The sequence below is a fragment of the Panthera tigris genome, chromosome B2, assembly GCF_018350195.1.
Source record: "Panthera tigris isolate Pti1 chromosome B2, P.tigris_Pti1_mat1.1, whole genome shotgun sequence".
NCBI classification, from domain to species: domain Eukaryota; kingdom Metazoa; phylum Chordata; class Mammalia; order Carnivora; family Felidae; genus Panthera; species Panthera tigris.
Window position 1 is genome coordinate 102179449 of NC_056664.1, and position 20066 is coordinate 102199514.

Consider the following 20066-nt stretch of genomic DNA (forward strand, 5'->3'; position numbering starts at 1 on the left):
ACTCAAACTCAAACTCTGGCAGTCTAACTCCAGAGTCTGTGTTCTTAACCATCTCGCTTTGTCCCCTTGTTTGTCATGGCAGCTCATGACATGCCCACTTCTCCTCACCCTGGATTCTGGTAAAAAAAAAAAAAAAAAAAAAAAATACAACAGTTCCCACCTTTCCAGAAATAAATAGGCACACTGAGGACACAGGGCACACGCATTAGGAGAGACAAAGTAATACACGGTACAAGCTGTCAAATGTCAGAGAGGGGGTATAACCCCAAGTTCTATGGCAGTTTGGAAGGAAGGACATAATTGGGATGGAAAATCAGCACAATTTTGTAATGGAGGTGAAGGTTGACTTAGGTCTTGGAGGAAAATCAGAACTGAAACCAGCAAGGAGGATTTGGGGAAGGTTTTTCAGATAATCAGAAGGCTTTCTGTGTTTGGGCAATAAGGCTCGGTGTCAGTGGGGAAGGTTTCTCTACAGGAATTCTGAGACTGGGGAACAGGAGGCAGTTTAAAGTCATTTTGTAGAACGTTTGAAAAGCCGGGAGAGGAGGGAGGATCTCCTGTGGGAGAGCCACCAAGGGTGTCTGGGTGCACATGCATGGTGTCACTCCAAGTAGTGCTTTCAAAAGGCTGAGGAGATGGCAGATGGATAACACACGGGGTAGGGGTACGGAAAGTTCGAGAACGGAGAGCACAGAAGTCTTCAGCGCACATACCTACATTCAGACACTTCTCAATGATCCAGCGATGCTTATCTGGTTGGTGGACATTCCATGGTGTCTTCTCACCTACTGTCTGTCCTTTTGGCTTGTTCCCTGCTTGATGGCACCTGGGGGTGGAGACACAGACGAGTGATTTCCCAGTTAGTCTTTTATTTTGTTGTAGTATTTGTTTGTTTGTTTGTTTGTTTAATTTCTGCTCCTTAGTAGCTGTGGTTAAAAATGTGTTGTGCTAAGAAGAAGAAGAGGTGTAGTTTGGATGATCAGACCGTTTCTTTCCTTCTTTTTTAAAAATGATACCTTCGGTTCTTTATGAAACAATTTGCTGATGAACAGCAGCAGGGCTCATATTTGAGCCTAACCCTGGGAGAGGTCATTGTCAATTCCCTTTGATTAGAGATGGTCTCACAAACTGGGGGCTACCCAACATGCCTTTTCAGATAATGTTCCTGCAGCAGAACCTTGCTTCTGATCTGGCTGCTGAGGTTTTTTAGGTGAGAGAGGTTCAGCGTACACTTCTTCTTTTTTTTTTTTAATTTTTTTAAAATTTATTTTATTTTTGAGACAGAGAGAGACAGAGCATGAACGGGGGAGGGTCAGAGAGAGGGAGACACAGAATCTGAAACAGGCTCCAGGCTCTGAGCTGTCAGCACAGAGCCCGACGCGGGGCTCGAACTCACGGACTGTGAGATCATGACCTGAGCCGAAGTCGGACACTTAACCGACTGAGCCACCCAGGCGCCCCAACGTAGTATGCTTCTTAAGACTGCTACCCATGGTGTATCTCCAGACTGCCTTTTACCACCGATATGATGATTATCCATATCGATCACTTTCACCTTTGCAGCTACTTGAAGATATTAAGCAATTGCTGCTTCCTCCTAAGTTGAATAGAGAATACCAGGCGACCTGAGTAATTCTCTAGCTAATTCTCTAGCTGCAGAGTGCATGCTTGGCTCTAGAACTAAAGTGCTGTATTTAAGAGATTAGAAGAAGAAGAAGAAGAAGGAGGAGGAGGAGGAGGAGGAGGAGGAGGAGGAGGAGAAGAAAGAGATGAGAAAATGAAACAGACTGCAATGAAAACAGGTTGTCAGTGCCAAACTCTTTTTGTTAAAGTAATATTTCCTTGTTTTTCCAGGCTATTATAAGAGTGTATATAACATCTAAAGAGATTGTAGGAGCCCAGTCCCAGTACATCATTCTTACTAATGTTTATTTGCAAATAGTAGACATGAAGATTAGTGTTGTCCAAAATGGCTAGAATATTCATCTTTACCTGGGTCCCTTGTAGGCAAATGTATTTAGGGTGCAACACACGCGCGCGCACACACACACACACACACACACACACACACACTTTTTCAAGAAGACGAAAAGACCTTAAAATTGTATACATTTGGCTAATAGCCAGCTACCGAATCTCTTGTATTCTCTTCTCTGATTAACACACTTTCATGCATCTTTTTTCTAGTTCTTCTGCTAGAATCCTTGCTCGCTCTTCACCTCACAATCCCATCATCGGCCAAACAGTCCTAGAGAAACCAGAGAGCTGGTAGAAAAAAGTACATTCGGTTACTTCAGAACATGGCACACATCAATAGTGTCCACTTATTAGCCAGAAAACTGGATTCCGTTGCTTCTGAGAACTTCTCACATGCTCACAGGCCTGCTGACCTCAACAGAAGACAAAACAAAACAAAGCCTCCACCACAGAAACTAGAATTATTTCCAAAGTTCTCAAATAAACAGAAATCACTGTAATTATGAATAATTAAAATGCTAAACTCAAGAGGGCACTCAACATTCGTTACACTGCAGAACTCATCCCCTAAGGGTGGTGCCTTCAATTAGCTCAGTTTTTGCAACAGAAGAAAAATGTGACAATCAGTAATTGCAGGTATTTAAGCACAAGGAACAAAACAAGCCAACTTGCCTTTAAATCACTCCTTCTCAGCCAGCAGAGGCATTGCTCTCTTTCAGATTCTCAATGTCTATACTAATTCCAGAATACAGAAAAGCAATTGATCGCAGGACAGCGGAAAAGCATACCGCCCTCAGAAGGTTAAGTCGATGCGCTTCATCTTTATCTGCTATTTGGAGTACGCAGGAGGCATGATATAACGATTTTCAAAGGTATTTTGTAAAATGTATCAATATATTTACACAATCTAAAAATGTTTATTAAGATCTACCACGTGTCAGGGTTTATGCTAAGTGACGGTGACGTTGCGCCATTAAAAAGTAGCCACTGTTTTTTTCTTTAAACATATACAAATTACTATAGACAAATTTGAACATAGCAAGATATTTTTATGTTCTTACAAATATAAAGTTTGGAGTATATAGCTACTATATATAAAATGAAACTTTTTAAAGCATTACTTCTCATTATTCTTGAATTGTAATACATTATTATTTTCATTAAAAAATTAAATCACAAATTATTCAGATTTTTCTTCCTCAGAGCCTCCTCTATTAAAAGTATAATTTTTTTCTGCAGCGCCTGGGTGGCTCTGTCGGTTAAGCGTCCGACTTCAGCTCATGATCTCACAGTTTGTGGGTTCGAGTCCCACATTGGACTCTGTACTGACACCTCAGAGCCTGGAACCTGCTTGGGATTCTGTGTTTCCTTCTCTCTCTGCTCCCCCTCCACCCCCCAATCATGCTTTGTCTCTCTCTGTCTCTCAGAAATTAATAAATGTTAAAAAATTTTTTGATACAATTTTTTCTTACAAAATATATCCATTTTTTTGCGGTAACAAATGCCATTGCAGATATTATGTTTTTTCTTAGATGTTTATAGGACTAAAATATAAGTCAAGCTGGAAATGGTTTAGCAAATAGTAACTACAGTTTTGAATCTAAGAGACTGTAGCAAAGTAAAATTTTTTTTTTTTTCTTTTGCTTGGATTCAATTTCAAACAGACAACGACTCAAGAAAGGGTTACCTTTTACTAGCTGCCACTTTGGGGAGATGCATTTTGTCTTTCGTTTAAGTAGAGGAAAGAATTCATTAGAAATGTGGTGCAAGTAAGTTTCAGAATGATAAATCTCAAGTTACCAATTCCACTTTTAATGATTAGTTGCCTGAGTCTTGTATTTAATTAAAATGGTTATTTTAAATGCTTATATTTAATTCACACATAATTAGCTAAACCTCAGTGTTACTGCTTCATCCATTTTGAAATTAATTAATTTATAAAATAGCTCAAAAAGTGCTGTACAAATTGAATATTAAGATAAATCAGGATTCGTTTGCATCGTTTGTTGGTTTCGGTTGTAACTGCTAGTGAGCCATTTATATTAGGGTATTGAGGATGACTACTATGTAGGAGAATCCACGATTGATAGGTCATTGGCATTACCTTTGTGCAGATGATAAGCACTTTCACCTCTTAGGTAATAATAGCCTATAGTCGAGGATACGAGTGTCTTAACTTAAAAAGGGATCTAAATTTTATAAATGACTTTTGGCTTTAATACATTTAGGAGAAACCACTGTGTTTGGCAAATGATTCAAAAGTGTGTTAACGATCTGTGTAAAAAAAAAAAAAGAAAAGAAAACCTTCTTTGAGTCAGTCTGATATTGTAACCAGAAAGTGTTTTCAAGGAAATGTTCTGATTTTAACTTCTGTTTAAACACACCACATGATTTATATACCTAGGAACCAAGAGAACAGGTGGTAACGTAGAACAGTTTTTCCCGGCTCCAAGAATATGAGGGAATTTTAGCCACCCACAATAACTATCGAGCTGGGTTTCCTGGTGACGTGAGAAACTACATCCATGAATATTCTCCTCTGGGGTGTGGCTGCTGGAAACACTGCTAAACTGTGCAAAATCCATTAATGATATCGCTACAGTTTATTAGTTACTCCATACGTGTCGGCACTGGCTTAGCTTAAATGCCTCACGAGGCGGTATCATCCGGCCCCTTTTACAGGTGAACAAAGTGAGGCTTGGGGAGTCTAAGGCACTGCCAAGGGCAGCGTAATCAGTAGAGATGGAGGCAGGACGCAAAACTTCACGCTGTAGCTCTGCACCTCACTGTCCCGACTTGCCATCGCAGAGCTCTAAGGAAGGCATCTTCAGTTGCTTATAACAGTATACACAGAATTTTCTAGTATTTTATTAAAACCTGGACCTCCTACTCTCCAATGAACCCTTCCGGCGGGGGCATCTGTTCCTGCCATGCTCTGATACGAGCTCAAACCTTTTGCGTCTCCTTCCACCCTTGAGGAATTTTCATTCTGAGCAGGCTCAGCTTACATGTGAAATGAAGTTGTGCAGAATATTTCTCTTCTTTTCACGCTAGTACTATTAGGGGGCATTCCAGGATGCCTTCAAGCTATACCGTATCTCAATTACCTCAACTGCCATCTGTTTCTATTTCTTTCAGCCCTTCTCCCTGGTACCCTAAACAATGAACGATAGTCCCACTCAAGAGCTAGACTTAGTGTATTTCTCCGCCAAGGACGTGCGTTAACATAGACAGCCATCCCTGCTCTTTAGATAAGATGATACGAGGTTGTGATCAAAGCCAATTATCTATTGATTTTCAGTTTAACATTCCAACTATATCACCCATTATCTGACTTGCGGAAATCGTCAGAAGATCCAAAGAAGAGGCTCCGTCACCAATCAATCATAACGGGGAAGTACTATTTGAGACATGAGTAGGGGTAAACGTATAGGCGCGTCTGCTTGGTTAATCTTGCTAAGGCCTTTAAAAAAAAATTTTTTTTTTTAACCTTTGTTTTATTTTTGAGACAGAGAGAGACAGAGCATGAATGGGGGAGGGTCAGAGAGAGGGAGACACAGAATCTGAAATAGGCTCCAGGCTGTCAGCACAGAGCCCGACGCGGGGCTCGAACTCACGGACCGCGAGATCATCACCTGAGCCGAAGTCGGACGCTTAACCGACTGAGCCACCCCGGCGCCCCGCTAAGGCCTTTAAATACCATCTGTTTTCCATTCATTCCTGGCTACCATCTTCCCTAGGTTAAAAGATTTTAAAATGACTCGGGGGCGAAAAAAACCCTGAAAAGGAGTGTGAGATTTTAATTCTGTATTTCATCTGCCAAACAGTGAACTACAGTTAGCCTCAGCGAGTGTTCCTAATAGATAAGGGAATTGTTGCTTCGCATATAATTACATAGAGTCTAACGGTAGACATAGCCAACCATATCATCTTCATGCCATTAGAAGTGCTAGGAAGTCTGAAAAGAATCCATTTCGAGGAGGGTCTAAGCTACTTTTATTTTACTTCAAACCAGGGTTATCATGGAATAAAACTGATAATTCTTTGGAGGAACCGTTTTTTGGAATGTGAAAAAAAAAAGTATGAAAGGGGAAATGAAACTGACAGTCGTGACTGGCAGTAGGTTCAGGCATTATGTGTTCTTTTGTGTTTGCTTTGGAATGTTAAACAGGTCGGGTTCTTTTCAAAAGAAAACATTTTATTCAGAACATTCTCCCATGAAAGCCCTCTTTGACAAAGTGTCATTTTTTGATATATTAGTACATGTCTGCCCACATTTTACATTCAAAAAAGGCAAGCAATGTTTTAACAACTTTTGACAAGCGCAGGGAATTAAACTTGCACAGAATCAACTCTAGGTGTGATGCTATAAGCTGTTATATTTGCCATTTTGTACTTCTTCATGGCAGACCACAGCATTTTTAAACATACTAATTTCTGGTTGCAAAAACGTGGGGAAATTCAAGATGAGTAGTTAGAATAGGAAACATTTAATTCAGCAACAAAATGTTTTAGGCATAGAACTCTAAGATGTGTTGAGGAAAAGAGCTACAGCAACAGTATTCGGCGAATTGTAAATATGTAACAGGAACCAAGTCAAAGAATTTTCTAGAAAACTAGCTAAGGAATCCTAAGAGATTTAGCTACCTCTGAATTATAAGTTCCCTACTAAGTCATAAATTTCAAAATCAAATCATCCTCCGTTTTTTGCCAATGCAGGCCCTGCCTACTGAAAACCTCAGTTGCACACCCAAGGGTACCTCGAGGCAATAAACTGCCCTTCATCCTGTGTCCCTCGGACTGGGACCCTGCGCGACTGCTCTCTAGCCTCTTCTGTCTCTACTCCACCCTGCGCCTGCTCATTCATTCCTCTAGAGCCTTTTCCATTTCCCTGCACAGGCCAGATTCTCTTTTGCCTAGATCACTATCCCAGTCAACTCAGCTAATTTCTCTTCTTTTAAATCTCAGCTTAGATGTCACCTTCCTCCAGAAGATTCTTCTGACAATTCGCTCTCTCGGCATCCTTTCTCTAGATCCTGTAGAACCCTCTTCTCTCCAATCTGAGTCCCTGTGATACAGGGGTGTCACTGCCTCCTTACTTGTCAGTATCGTCAACAGACCGTAAGTTCCATGTCAGTCTTGTTTACTGTTAAATCTCCACTGCTTAGACAAGTGTTTGGAATATTCTAGATGCTCTCAAACCCTTTGTTAAACAGATGAATGAATTATTTGAGCGAAAAGTTCCTATGTGACCAATACATATATTTTTTTTTCCTCTTGGTGATAACACACATTGTTAAATATAACTACTTTAAAAGATATATTCATTTACTTGCGTTGGCATGTGTTACCATTAATGTTCCCATTTTACTATTTCATCTAGCTGGAATGACAAGTTTCACATTTTGGCTCAAGGGTTTCTCATAACATTTCTCCCTACACAGAAAGTCCAAGGTGGGTAATAGGAGCCACTCAAGAAGGGTAAGATCTGGAATGCCATGCTTGGTTTTGAGTTTAAGATACAGAATTCTAATGGCAAACATGAGGGTAGATTGAAAGGGGACAGAAAGGATTTATGGAGAGTAATGAACGACCTCTGAAAGAACTGAAGGTCTTGCTTTATATCGCTGTGTCATTATGAGCCGGTAACTTCTCGGGGGATGCTGTGCCTGGAAAAGGAGAACGGTGGAAACCAGTACCTATTAGTGAGTCAGGCGGAATGGAGCTGGAGAAGAGGGCATCTTATGAATATTGTTATTAGATAATCGAGAGCTGTAATAATCAATATTCTCTTGAAAGGACCTTAAATCTAATGAAGGAGCTGTGGATAACTAAATTATGATTATGACAAATTCAGGGAATTGGTTCAGGGTTCTTTGCATCCAAAATTCAAATAAGTAATCAAAGTGAAATTGCATTAGCTGACCTCCTCAAACCACCTCTAAATACAGGAGGCATTTATTAAGAATATTCCAACCAAATAACAGCACGACATAAGTGCCTCCATATTTCACAAATGCCTTTGGCTAACGGGGAGGGTGGATGGAGTTGGGTGTGGGAGGGCGGGTATGAGGGGAAGGACACAGAAGGAAGAGAAGGAGTTCTTGCAAAGAGATAAGTGGAACTCTTATTTTTAAAATGGCCATAGCAGTTCTTTTCTTAAGTCAAGATTAAAAATATGATGGGGGCGCCTGGGTGGCTCAGTCGGTTAAGCCGCCGACTTCAGCTCAGGTCATGATCTCGCAGTCCGTGAGGGCTGTGAGTTCGAGCCCCGCGTCGGGCTCTGTGCTGACAGCTCAGAGCCTGGAGCCTGTTTCAGATTCTGTGTCTCCATCTCTCTGACCCTCCCCTGTTCATGCTCTGTCTCTCTGTGTCTCAAAAATAAATAAATGTTAAAAAAAAAATTAAAAAAAAATATATGATGAACTTATGGAATGCTACCTTCCACAGCAAAAGTTACATAAAACAATTTTTATTCCTACATAAATTACTTAACACAGGTGTCACGGGTTTTACAGAATAACATCGGCACCTATGGACCGTCATATATAAAAGAGATCCTTTCTCCTTATTTTTTAGCCTTCAGCTTGCAGTATTTGTCTCTTTAGTAAGTTCTTATTTCTTACTTTGAAATATATTCAAATATATTGAAATAGTTCACCAGGAGCACAGGTGGAATTGTTTCCCTTGGCTCTCTGCTGGGCTTCCTGGGGCCATCATGTGGACGGTAGCAGAAAACAATTTCAAGGACAATAACAGTGATGAATAAATTAAAGTACAGTGTATATAGTCCCCATCAAAGAAGTAAAATTGTTTTACTGAATTGTATTTTCATCTCAAGGACTGTTTCCCCCCACCTTCACCTCTTTCCAAAACGCTTCTTTACAGCAATTCTCATTTCAAAAGGGTGCTTCAAAATTGATTCTGAGGAATTTAAGTTCTCCACACTCTTTTCTGGCAATATGCTTTTTATCAGATCAGCAAAAACAATGCGAAAACACCTGTCACAGTAATTTCAAATGTCTGTCATCTACCAAATTATCCATAAATGATCTACGGTTGCAGTGTGGTCCTTGAATGAAGGACATTTTCAAGAAAGACAAACCAACGTTGTTGAAAATATAAATGGGTACATTGCAAGAAAAAACACTTGTAGCGTTTGTGGAAACTTACAGCTTTTATTTTTATCTTTAATCAGAACCAAGAGAACATTTCTGAAAGAACTAATTTTGCTTCTCATTCACACAGAGCATTATATACATGCACGCCTACTCTCAGGTATAGACATCGTTCAGCTAAACTCCATAGGGCTGTGGCTGGAAATGGAGTCAGATTGGCAACAAAGCACTTCTTGCATGCCTACCTGGGGTAAATGGTAAAAAATGTAGACCTTACCTGCCCCCTACCCCCCAAAAAAGCAAAGAAAGGTGTAATTGTTGAATATGGACAGGCTTTTTAAAAAACATAGAGAAAGGCTCTGGGTTATAAATCTATTTTTATTTCTACGTGCCAATTCTTTAACTTACGTGCTACCCCCTCTCAAGAACTGGTGTGCTCCAAGATGATTCTATTGTGCAGCCAGAGCTGAGAATCTTGGTCTCATGCCTTCTGCTCGACAATGTGGCGACAAACCCCCTTCCCATTTTTCGTTCCAGTCATCTGTGCACATCTGCCTTCTCACAGCCAAGTAGGCCCTATACCATGGCTTGAAGGTTCTATCTTCCTATCCCATCGTGCCTTCTGTGCTCAGAACCATAATGCAAATCTACTGTGGTCTGAATGGGAAGCATTACACATTTTAACATCCAGACTTAAAGAAACAGGTACAGATCAAAACCATGTTTACATTCATTATCTAAAAAAAAAATCACAATTGAAATAGCTGAGTCTTTTGAAATGGGGTTGCAATTTTATAGGAAATAATATGGCATGAAAGGCAATGGAAAAACATACCCTTTTACTCTTTTAGATTCAGTATGTTTCAGACTTAAACCAATGGGAACATAATGGCAGTGTATTATAATCACTCCAATATCCTTAAAGGTCTGACATTTTTAAAGAGTGTATATAGTATTCAGGTGGGGCTCGAATGAATGTAACCATCCTGCTGCTGTTTTGTAAAGTGGTAGCCTGGCTAAGGGCAGCAATAAAGAACACTCTTAAATGTGACTTATTTCTAACTAGGGTGACACATTATAGTACTCTTTGTCAGCACTTTATTGCTTTCACAAGAATAAAAACAAATACTGAGGTCTTTATTCTGAAATCCACTTCTAGAGTTTATCTAACAAAAGGACTTAGTCCTGTGAAAGGGGTTCTAGTTATAAAAGAATTTCTCTTTGTAAGAGTTTATTTGCTATTTGAAAGGCTATCTTTATTCATTTATTAATTAGAGGCAACAAACTCTAAAATCCTACCTTTCCATGATCTATGTGATAAACCAGAAGAAGGAGACTTCCTAAAATAGCAATACTTTTCAGTAGTGGGCAAAACTGTACATGTATGCATTTACATGGGAAGAAAAGAAATCCCAAATTTGTTTAAACATGAAAAGAATTTTCGACTCAGTCCAATTATTTTCAGCATTGTTCCTAGTGGTTATTTATTTACTACAATTGGGTATTCACTGAAGTTTTGCAAAACACTCGTACTTTTCCCTTTCTTTTATTTAGGCATAAAATGATGAGCAGCTGATCTCAGTACTTCCCTAAGCTCTTTTGATTTTGGATTATAAATATGTGAACTCAGGTTGCTGCAAAAGAATAAAGGAGAATAAGACACATTTCCAAAGCAACAAAGGAACAACTTGTTTTACTACACTGTTAACTGCAGAGAAGCATCTTGGAGAATGGGTTTTTGTTTATTTACTTATTTTTTATTTATTTTGAGTGAGTGAGAGAGAGAGAGAGAGAGAGAAAGTGAGTGGGGGAGGGGCAGAGAGGGAGAGAGAGGCAGAGAGAGAATCACAAGCAGGCTCTCTGGGCTGTCAGTGCAGAGTCCAATGAGGGGCTCAAACTTATGAACCTGGAGATCATGACCTGAGCCACAATCAAGAGTCAGATGCTTAACCAACTGAGCCACTCAGGTGCCCCGAGAATGGGTTTTTAGATACAAAAAAAAGGTTTATTTATTTATTTATTTTATTTTTATTATTATTTTTTTAATCTTTATTTATTTTTGAGAAAGAGAGAGAGACAGCGTGTGAGCAGGGGAGGAGCAGAGAGAGAAAGGGAGACACAGAATCCGAAGCAGGCTCCAGGCTCTGAGCGGTCAGCACAGAGCCTGACGCGGGGCTCGAACTCATGAACTGTGAGATCATGACCTGAGCCGAAGTCAGACATTCAACCGACTGAGCCACCCAGGTGCCCCCCAAAAATGGTTTATTTATCATAACCAAATCTATTTTCCGATTAGCTCTGCATATGGATGACAAAAGAGTGAAACACCCACAAATAAATGGTAAATGGTACCAAATAAAACAAAATCTACTCTGCAAGTATTTATGCAGCAAAGTCCACATGTTTTAGCTTGCCTTCTGAATCGAGAGGGAAAGATGAATGGAAAAGGTAGATCGCACATACACCCCAACACTGGGAGGTTCCCCAAACTGTCTTACACAGACTTCCACAAACATTAAGAAAGGGAGCTGTCAGCATGAAGGGGCCCCTTTCAGAAAGTTATCATTGCAAAGCTTTAATTTCCCAAATTGTTTTCAAATATGTTTTCCTTTTTGCCAAGCTAAACTTTCTTAGAAACAAGATTCAGGAAAGCAAATGAAACATTATGGGACAATGGATAGATCAGAGTATACTTCTTTCTGGTACAAGAACACCATCTTTATATAAAGCCTGTCTTTTTTGAGGGAAGAGAGAAGGAGAAGAAAAGCTTTTAGAGAATGAGTGTGATGATAGCTTTCTACAAGATGGCGGTCGAACAAGAGTCCTTCACGCGGTTTTGAAAAAGAAATTAGCAATATTTATCACATGTGTGACAAGCTATTTGGCAACATACATTTTGTCTCTTTTTACATATATTAAGCCATTCCCAGGGACTGTGTGAGTTTCCCAGAACAAGACCTTTTTGCACATGGGACATGGCTGGGGACTCAGGAGCCTGCCAACTTCAGGTTCTTGCCATTAGACTCATTAACTCTCTAGAATGTAAGCACCATGAAGGTAGATTTTTTTTGTCCCTCACTGCTCTTTCTCTGGCACCTATAATCTTGCCTGGCGGATAGTAAGTATGCAGTAAATATCTGGAGTAGGAACACACGAATACAGACCAGTTTAGACCCCCAAATTCTCGGACTTTGGCTACTATATGTGGTTACCAATTCAAAGAGGTGTGAGTTAGCCTGGGCCAGACACTGCTAGATACTAATCATCTAATTCTCACAATGGCTATGTGATAAAGGCATTATTATCCCCACTGTAGGATTAGTGGTGAAGTCCTAGAGTGAGAATGAGGTAGTTACATAACTTAAAGTCCTGCAACTTGTAGATGGTAGAGGGAAAAAAAAAAAAAAAGTTTTGAACTAGTTAAGTTCAAAGCCAAAGCTCTTACTCACTATGCCAAATCTTGGTTCAGTGCCTCTTGGTCGGAGACTCTGCTCCATGCACAGCCCCTGTCTTGTCTTTATTCTGTTCCCTGGTCTTATCTAAACTCTGCCCTGACTCTGGTCTGGGATCCTGCACTGTACCTGATGCATGCTTTGCTTCAACATTCCAATCTCTCTGGTATGCTTTTGTGGTGTTGTCTTAGTCAGCTCGGGCTGCCACAACAAAACCTCATAGACTGAGTGGCTTAACAAGTTATCTCACAGTTGTGGATGCTGCAAGTCTGAGGTCATGATGGCAGAACAGTCAGGTCCTGGTGAGACCTCTCTTCCTGGCTTGTAGAGGGTTGCCTTCTTACCTCGCACTCACGTGGTCTTTCCTGGGTGTGTGTACGTGGAGAGAGAGAGAGATCTTTCTTGCTCTTCTTGTAAGGCCACCAATCCTATTGGATTAGGACCCTCATCCTTATAACATCATTTAACCTTACTTAACTCCTGAAAGTTCTATCTTCAGATACTGTCACACTGGGGGCAAATTGTGAATTTGTAGAGGATACAATCCAGTCCATAGCAAGTGCCCTGAGCTAAACTATCTGGGACAGTAACAAACAAATACATTTCATTTCCTTACTTGCAATCACAGGATTCACTCTCCCACTTACAGAAATAACTTTTCTGTCACCTTTTCTGTTCTTGCCATATTTGCCTCAGTAATCTAGAGATTAAGTATGCATATCTCAGTCAAATATGTATCGGATTTGAAGAACTGTTCAAATTCAAGTTATCCTGCTGATGCAATCTTCCAACAATAATCCTTCGGGGGCTCCTTGAACTTTCCAGAGCCTTCTAGAGCATTACAGACGAAAACACAGATGAGGGATCATACACCTGAGTGCTAACCTTCCTTCTAACTGATCGACAAAGAGAACATGGTAAAATTCTCAAATATATATATATATATATATATATATATATATATTTTTTTTTTTTTAAAATTATTGTCTAAATCTACCCAATCATAGGTACTTCCTGATTCCCAAAGGGAAATTTCATAGATATCATGCGGTCCAGTTGATCATTTCTAATGGTCATCACATCGATGTGCTACTTCCCTATATATCATTGAGAATCTCTGTTCTGAATGGACAGTGATCACAGGGTCAATACAACCGTAAACTATTCTTTGGAACACCCTGAGTATTTCTTGGAATTTTCCAATCAGATCTTAGAATCAGAAATCATATCCAGGCCTAATTATTACAAAGCTTCCTTACTGCATGAAAGAAAAAAATTAAGCCTACAACAGTCTCTCTTTGATAACCATAGTCTTGTTCTCTGAACTTGTAGTAAGATTCTACTGGGCGGGGGGTGATAGTGAATCTTGTATTAGAGTACAAGTATGTGATATCACGATCCACACCAAGATTTCAAAATGCTGTTGTAGATTTGACTAGCGTAACATGACTAAAATGTCAGGGTTCTGGTGCAGCCATGTGAACATTTTAAAAAAGAGCTTTCTTTTGGTGAAAATGGATCTCCTGACTCTGATCATTCTTTTTTTCAGGGAACTCCAGGGTCTGATTATGTGTGTGTGTGTGTGTGCGTGCGCGTGCATGTTGTGCACATGCTGTCTTGAATTATAAGGTTCCTCTGGAGGGGAGATACTTTTTTATATGTTTCATTAACATAATTAAAATTTAAGATACATAGTATGTTTTCTACATATGATCAGCTACAGTAAATGCAAAGCCATTATTTAAGACTGAATGAGAACGTGTGCAAGTCATATATATTGCAGTTTTTAAAGGCATTTCTTGGAACTATTGTAACAAGTTATCGCCATTAGATTTTCACCTCATTACTGATGAATATAAAGTTTACATTTTTTATTTTACAAAGAAGAGATTGATCATCCCTAAGCTGTTATCACGTACTAAATTTAGACAATAATGAAAAATTCAAATAGAGAAAGTAATTATTTTTTGTAATGTTTTCTTTCATCATTGAACAAAGAATATGAAGTTTTCTGTTGTTGGGCAACACTATGATAATTAGTTTCATTTAATTTCAGCTTCTCTAACAGGTCAATCTATATGTTTTTCTATAATTGTAGAGAAGAGTTCTAGATAAGGTACTTGGAGATCCAAATTCTTGCTTTGGCTCTGGAATTAAGTGGGTTTTGAGACCTGGGGCAGACTGCTAAACCTTCTGGGGCCTGAGTCTTCCTGGCTGCAAAAGGAGAGGATAAAGTTAAGAACAGATGAGCTCTGATGTCCTAACAGGTTCTCCTGGTCGGTGACCCCAGGTGGTTATTTCCATTACTAGGGTCCTAAAGTTAACCTCCATGAACAGAGCAACTAGGGAAGGTTACTCCAGGCGAATATGATCCTTCACATGGTCACAGTGGCTGACCTTGCCATTATTAAATAGAGCGCTCCAGGTAGCATCTCACAGTTAGTTACCCCGGCCCAACAGAAGCCACATTTGATGGTTCCCTACTCTTCTCTGAAGTTCATTACTCATAATGATCTTTCACCAACTACTGGGGTTGGTACCTTCCTCATTAAGAATGGGCGCCTTCTCATTCTCTCAGTGTTCACACAAGATTAAACGAGACATTTCAGTCACAGCATTTCGCACAACTGGTAGTTATAGTTACATATCTATGTAATAATTATATCATATCCCTCTTTAGGCTGTAAATCCCAAGAAAATTCTATGACTAGCCTTTTTTTTTTTTTTTAATTTGCTCTTTATTTTTTCAAGGTAACAATGAACCTATCTTAAAGAGGCCACTTTATGGGGCTTGTTAGGGAAAACAGCTGCTCCTTGCACACTCCAATGCCATTCTCATCTCCCCTGAAACAACTACTTTCAATTCTTCCAGCTGAATATTTTGGCATTTCTGACTATTTTTGTAAATATCATGCTCATAGTACTTTCTCTCAAGTTTTCAGTTTTAGACATTGAATACTGAGTTCCCTCTTGGAAGAGAAGTTCCCCCTTCACACTCCCCTGCTAGCTACGCTTACTACACAAACTCTTAACACATGAAGTCTGTCTGTGAGCCCATTCTCCCAACACAGACCAACGGTGATTGTTATGAGAATTACCAATGAATCGTTATTATGTATTATTATATATTCTCAGCTGAGTCATGGAGTATACAATTTTCGTGCCCGCCATTTGCACTAATCCCCACTCTGAGTTAATAATTATCTTGTTCAGTTGGTTTCAAATAATTTATCACTCTTTCAATCCTCTTTTCTAGTTGTTTAAATCTCTCCATATGTTTAAATATATTAGGTTTTCTGTAAATTTTCCTCTTTTTGGAGAAATGGCTTGGAGCCTTCTGCCTGGTTGCATTCTAAACTAGTTGCTGCACAGATGTTACCCTGGAATTTCCAAAGCTCTCTTTTGGATTATAGTTTATGTTTCCTGATTCTCTAAATCCTTTATATCCTACTTTCTTGGTTTCTCTCTTTTTTGGTGAAGTACACCCTCCATAGGTTTATTGTGAAAGCAAGAGTTTTCTGAATCTTATATATTTAAAAAGTATGCTATTGTGAGGTATGTCTATCCTAACAAATAATCAGCAGGGCCACTGGGTATAGATTCTAGATTAGAAATGATTCTCCTCATTTTTGAAGGCATTTACTCTCCTCTAGCTGCCCAGTATTGCTGTTGAGAGAGGTCTGATACTATTTGGGTACATTCTCCAATCTATGAAATTTGTACTTTTGCTACAGAATTTCTTAGGTATTTTCTTTGTCCCCAGTGTTGTAAGACGTCTCAATGAGTGTGGTTTATTTTTATTTACCGTCCTGGGCATTCCATGACCCTCTCAGTAGGGAAACTCATGTGAATTCTGAGAATATTCTTTTGATGATTTTTTTCCTTCATGTAATTTTTTTCTCATACTGAGGAATTCTTGTTATCCAGAAGTAGAATCCTTAGACTAATTTAAAAAAACCTTCTCACCTATTATTCATCTCTTTAACCTTTTTGCTGTCTTTGCTGGGAAAATGCCTCAATGTTATCTTCCAATCTTTTATTTTAATCATGTCTGCTATTATATTTTTAACTTCCAGGCATATTTTTTGTTGTTCTCTGAATGTGCCTGTCTTATAAGCACACTCTCCTCATTACAATGAAGCAAAATCTTGTCTTTCTCTTAGTCTCTGCTTCCTGCCAGGTATTACCATCTGTTTTTGGTCTGTATGTCAAAGTAGATACCTTCCATAAAACATGCATCGATCCACCGTTGTCTACTCACAATTATGAGTAAAGAGCTTGTGAGCTACGGAAATTGGTCAAATATGCTCATTATTCTAGGGTGACCCAGCTAGGCTGTTCCCTTAAGGAGTCCCTGATCCCTAATCTTTTTATCCTTTGGTTTTTCATTTCTACACTGACCAAATTCCCCCAATACTCTTCAAATGTCTCTCCTGCAGAAATCTGATTGCCAGGATTCTCTGAGTCCAGTGAGGAAGAAGGCTGTAGATCTCAACATTCCATATGTGAACTCTCACTTAAATCCATTATTTTTAGCGTGGTACCACTGTTCTCCCTTCCCCCTGATGGTCCCAAGTCCACTGACTCTCTGTTTTGTCCTAATCATGGAATAAAACTTCCGGGTTCCGAATGTATGGATAAATGAAGGAATCCGGAGGGTGTCCAGGATTGCTTTTTAGTCAGTCTTCTAATGGTTAGGCTCATGTTCACTTCCCAGTTCCAGAGAGAGATACACACAGAGGCCATTTCCTGAGCCCTTGGGAGTGCTTTGGCAGAAACTGCGTTGCTTCCAGACTTTGCCCACTGCTGGTTTTAGGATTCAGCAATTTGGGGGCTTGCTTAATCAGTTTCTGCATCTACATCCCCTTTCCAGCTTAAACAATTTGTTGCTATTGTCCGCTATCCCATGCTTTTATCCTTATACACGTGTGCCTTTAAAAGAATTCTTTTTCAGTTGTTTCATTAGGGCTTGGAAGGTAGTTAATACACTATAACTACTTTGGTCACCATGGCATCCTCGTCAGAGAGTGCCGTGCTTGGCACTTAGAAAGTCCTTTATAAATATCTGCCAAGTGAAGGAATCATCACCATGTATAATTCTTTTCAACCTCTTCATATACATAAGCCTCTACCAATCGTACCAATTTTCTGTATTTGTCCCATGCAGATGTCTCCAAATATTGTGAGATATTAAATATTCTTTGATATTCTAACAGAAAACCATGTATGGAGCTCCTTGGTCTCCTAGAACATTGATTATTACAGTGAAGAGATTTTTTTGGAGCTAATGCACCATCTAGACTAGAACTGAATACCAGTCTCCAAAAATGACAAAGAACTCTGGGGCTGATATTGCCATCTGTCCTGGTTTCCACTTAACATGTATATTAGTTGTTTGAATAGATTCTTGGATGGTGAAGGTCACTTTATTGCTGCCCTTTGAGTACGGGGTCATCATGAATAACTTCAAACTGCAGCTGTGGCCAAAGAGAAAATGACTTCAACTGTTGACAAATGCTCTTGGTCCAGACTTAATGGTGGTCTAATAACATTAAATATAGAAAATATGAGACAAAGGAAAACATGGACTTACAAAAGGATCCCACCGCATCCATCCCGATAGGTTTTCTTCCCCCCTGAGAAGAAGTTCTTCAAAATGTATTGTCCATGTATTTGCATGTTCTTTCTTTGGCTCCCCCTCCCTATGTTATTTTCAGTTACAACGTAATCATTATTATAAAATGAAAATATATTTAAAATTGACCATTACTGTCATTCAACCCTGCCTTACGGTTTATTAACACACATACTCTACACATGAAGGTGAGTTCTTTGTTTTTGTTAGGGTGATATTTAATAGGCAGCCTCAAGCTGCATTTATTTATGCTGAAATAAATGTCAGGTGAAGGGCAGGGAAAGAGAATATGAGAATCAAATTCTGTGAGAATCAGTTTTGAGGCAGGTAGCTGCTAGGCTGTGAAAATAAAACAATGGATGTTGGCTAATGGCAGAGGCGTTATCTCCATTTTTCATGCCAGCCCTGGGATGCGTGTGGGGGCTCCTCAGCCTACAGCCCTGCACCATCAAACACCCTCTCGCTCAATGACTTGCCGCATCAAAAGTGGGGGCTTCACAGTTACTCCGTGTGGAAGGGACTATTTTCTGAGGAAAAGCTCGCCCCCATCTTCTGCGGTTCCCTGGCCCACCTCCACTCTCAGCTCCAGTCGGCCATCTTTGAGGCATGCTTTCTGAATAGACTCCTTAATTTCTGTGAGCAAAATGGAACTCCATTTTCATCGGGTTATCACAAAAGCAGATGCATCGTGGCAACACAGGCACTTACATTTAAGTTTCCTCCAAAGGTTGAAATGTTGGATTCTGTTGGCAAATTCTTCCCCACAGCTAAAGGGGGCGTATAATTTTCAACCTCATATAGAAAAGGTATCTGTTCTTCAAGAGAGAAAATATTTTTCTGGTACTAAATTCAACACTGAAGTTTGCCATGTATTCCTTGTATTAGAAATAACGTGGGGCGCCTGGGTGGCTCAGCAGGTTGAGCTTCCGACTTTGGCTCAGGTCATGATCTCACAGCTCGTGAGTTCGAGCCCCACATCAGGCTCTGTGCTGACAGCTCAGAGCCTGGTGCCTGCTTCGGATTCTGTACCTCCCTCTCACTCTGCCCCAACCCACTCGCATTCTATCTCTGTCTCTCTCAAAAATAAATAAACATCAGAAATTGCGTAATGAATATTAAATAACATAATGAATATTATTTTGGACAAGGAGTTTAAGACTTAGAGAAATGTTTTTCACAGGGTTATTTGTATCGCCATCAGCAAGTGCAGGGCATAGTATTATAACAGTTTTTGAAGGCATTTTTGTTGAGACCTAATGTATATGCATAGATTTCTCAATGGCTTGATGATAATGACCACAAATATTCCCAAGGTACTTACCATGTGCCACACACTGTTCTAAGCACTTTACATACATGAGCTCATTAATCTTCTGAGTAACCTTAAGAGATAGACACCTATTATGATCCCATTCTACACATGAAGGGACTATTTCACAGAGAGGTGAACATCTTGCTCAACATTACACCGTTCAGTGGCAAGAACACAAGGCTAAAACCTGTCCGTCAAGGTAAATTCCACTTCTTTTGGCCTACACTTTAAAAAAATATATATCACTTCTTTCAGCTAGGATTTTTTTTTTTTTGAAGAAGTTGAATAGTGAAAAATTCAAAATTACACTCCAAGGCCAGAGCCTACTTCCTTGTAATTCTAAAGTGTCAATTAAAAGAACAATACCCAGGAGCAAGGGTGACATTCCATTTCTGAAAATTTAAGAGACTGCCTGTAGTCTCAGAGGGAAGACCACAGGTTATTCTGCTAGAAACCAAAGTTATATAATTTGGGGGGGGAATTGGGCCTGGGGTAGAGCTTTTACCCTAGGGTTATAAAGAGAAATAAATCACTACGATGTTAATAAAATAAAAAATGCTATCACAGTTTCT

General features: G+C 39.6%; 1 protein-coding gene across 3 annotated transcripts in view; it reads right to left on the reverse strand.

The window, feature by feature from the left end:
* HS3ST5 (heparan sulfate-glucosamine 3-sulfotransferase 5) overlaps positions 1-20066 on the reverse strand; it is a 151375-nt gene that overhangs the window by 96594 nt on the left and 34715 nt on the right. For all 3 annotated transcript variants that reach the window (XR_001509898.2, XM_007078707.3, XM_042985335.1), the window contains exon 2: positions 714-826. The gene's annotated coding sequence lies outside the window, so the exon portion shown is untranslated. The remainder of the gene's footprint in view (positions 1-713; positions 827-20066) is intronic.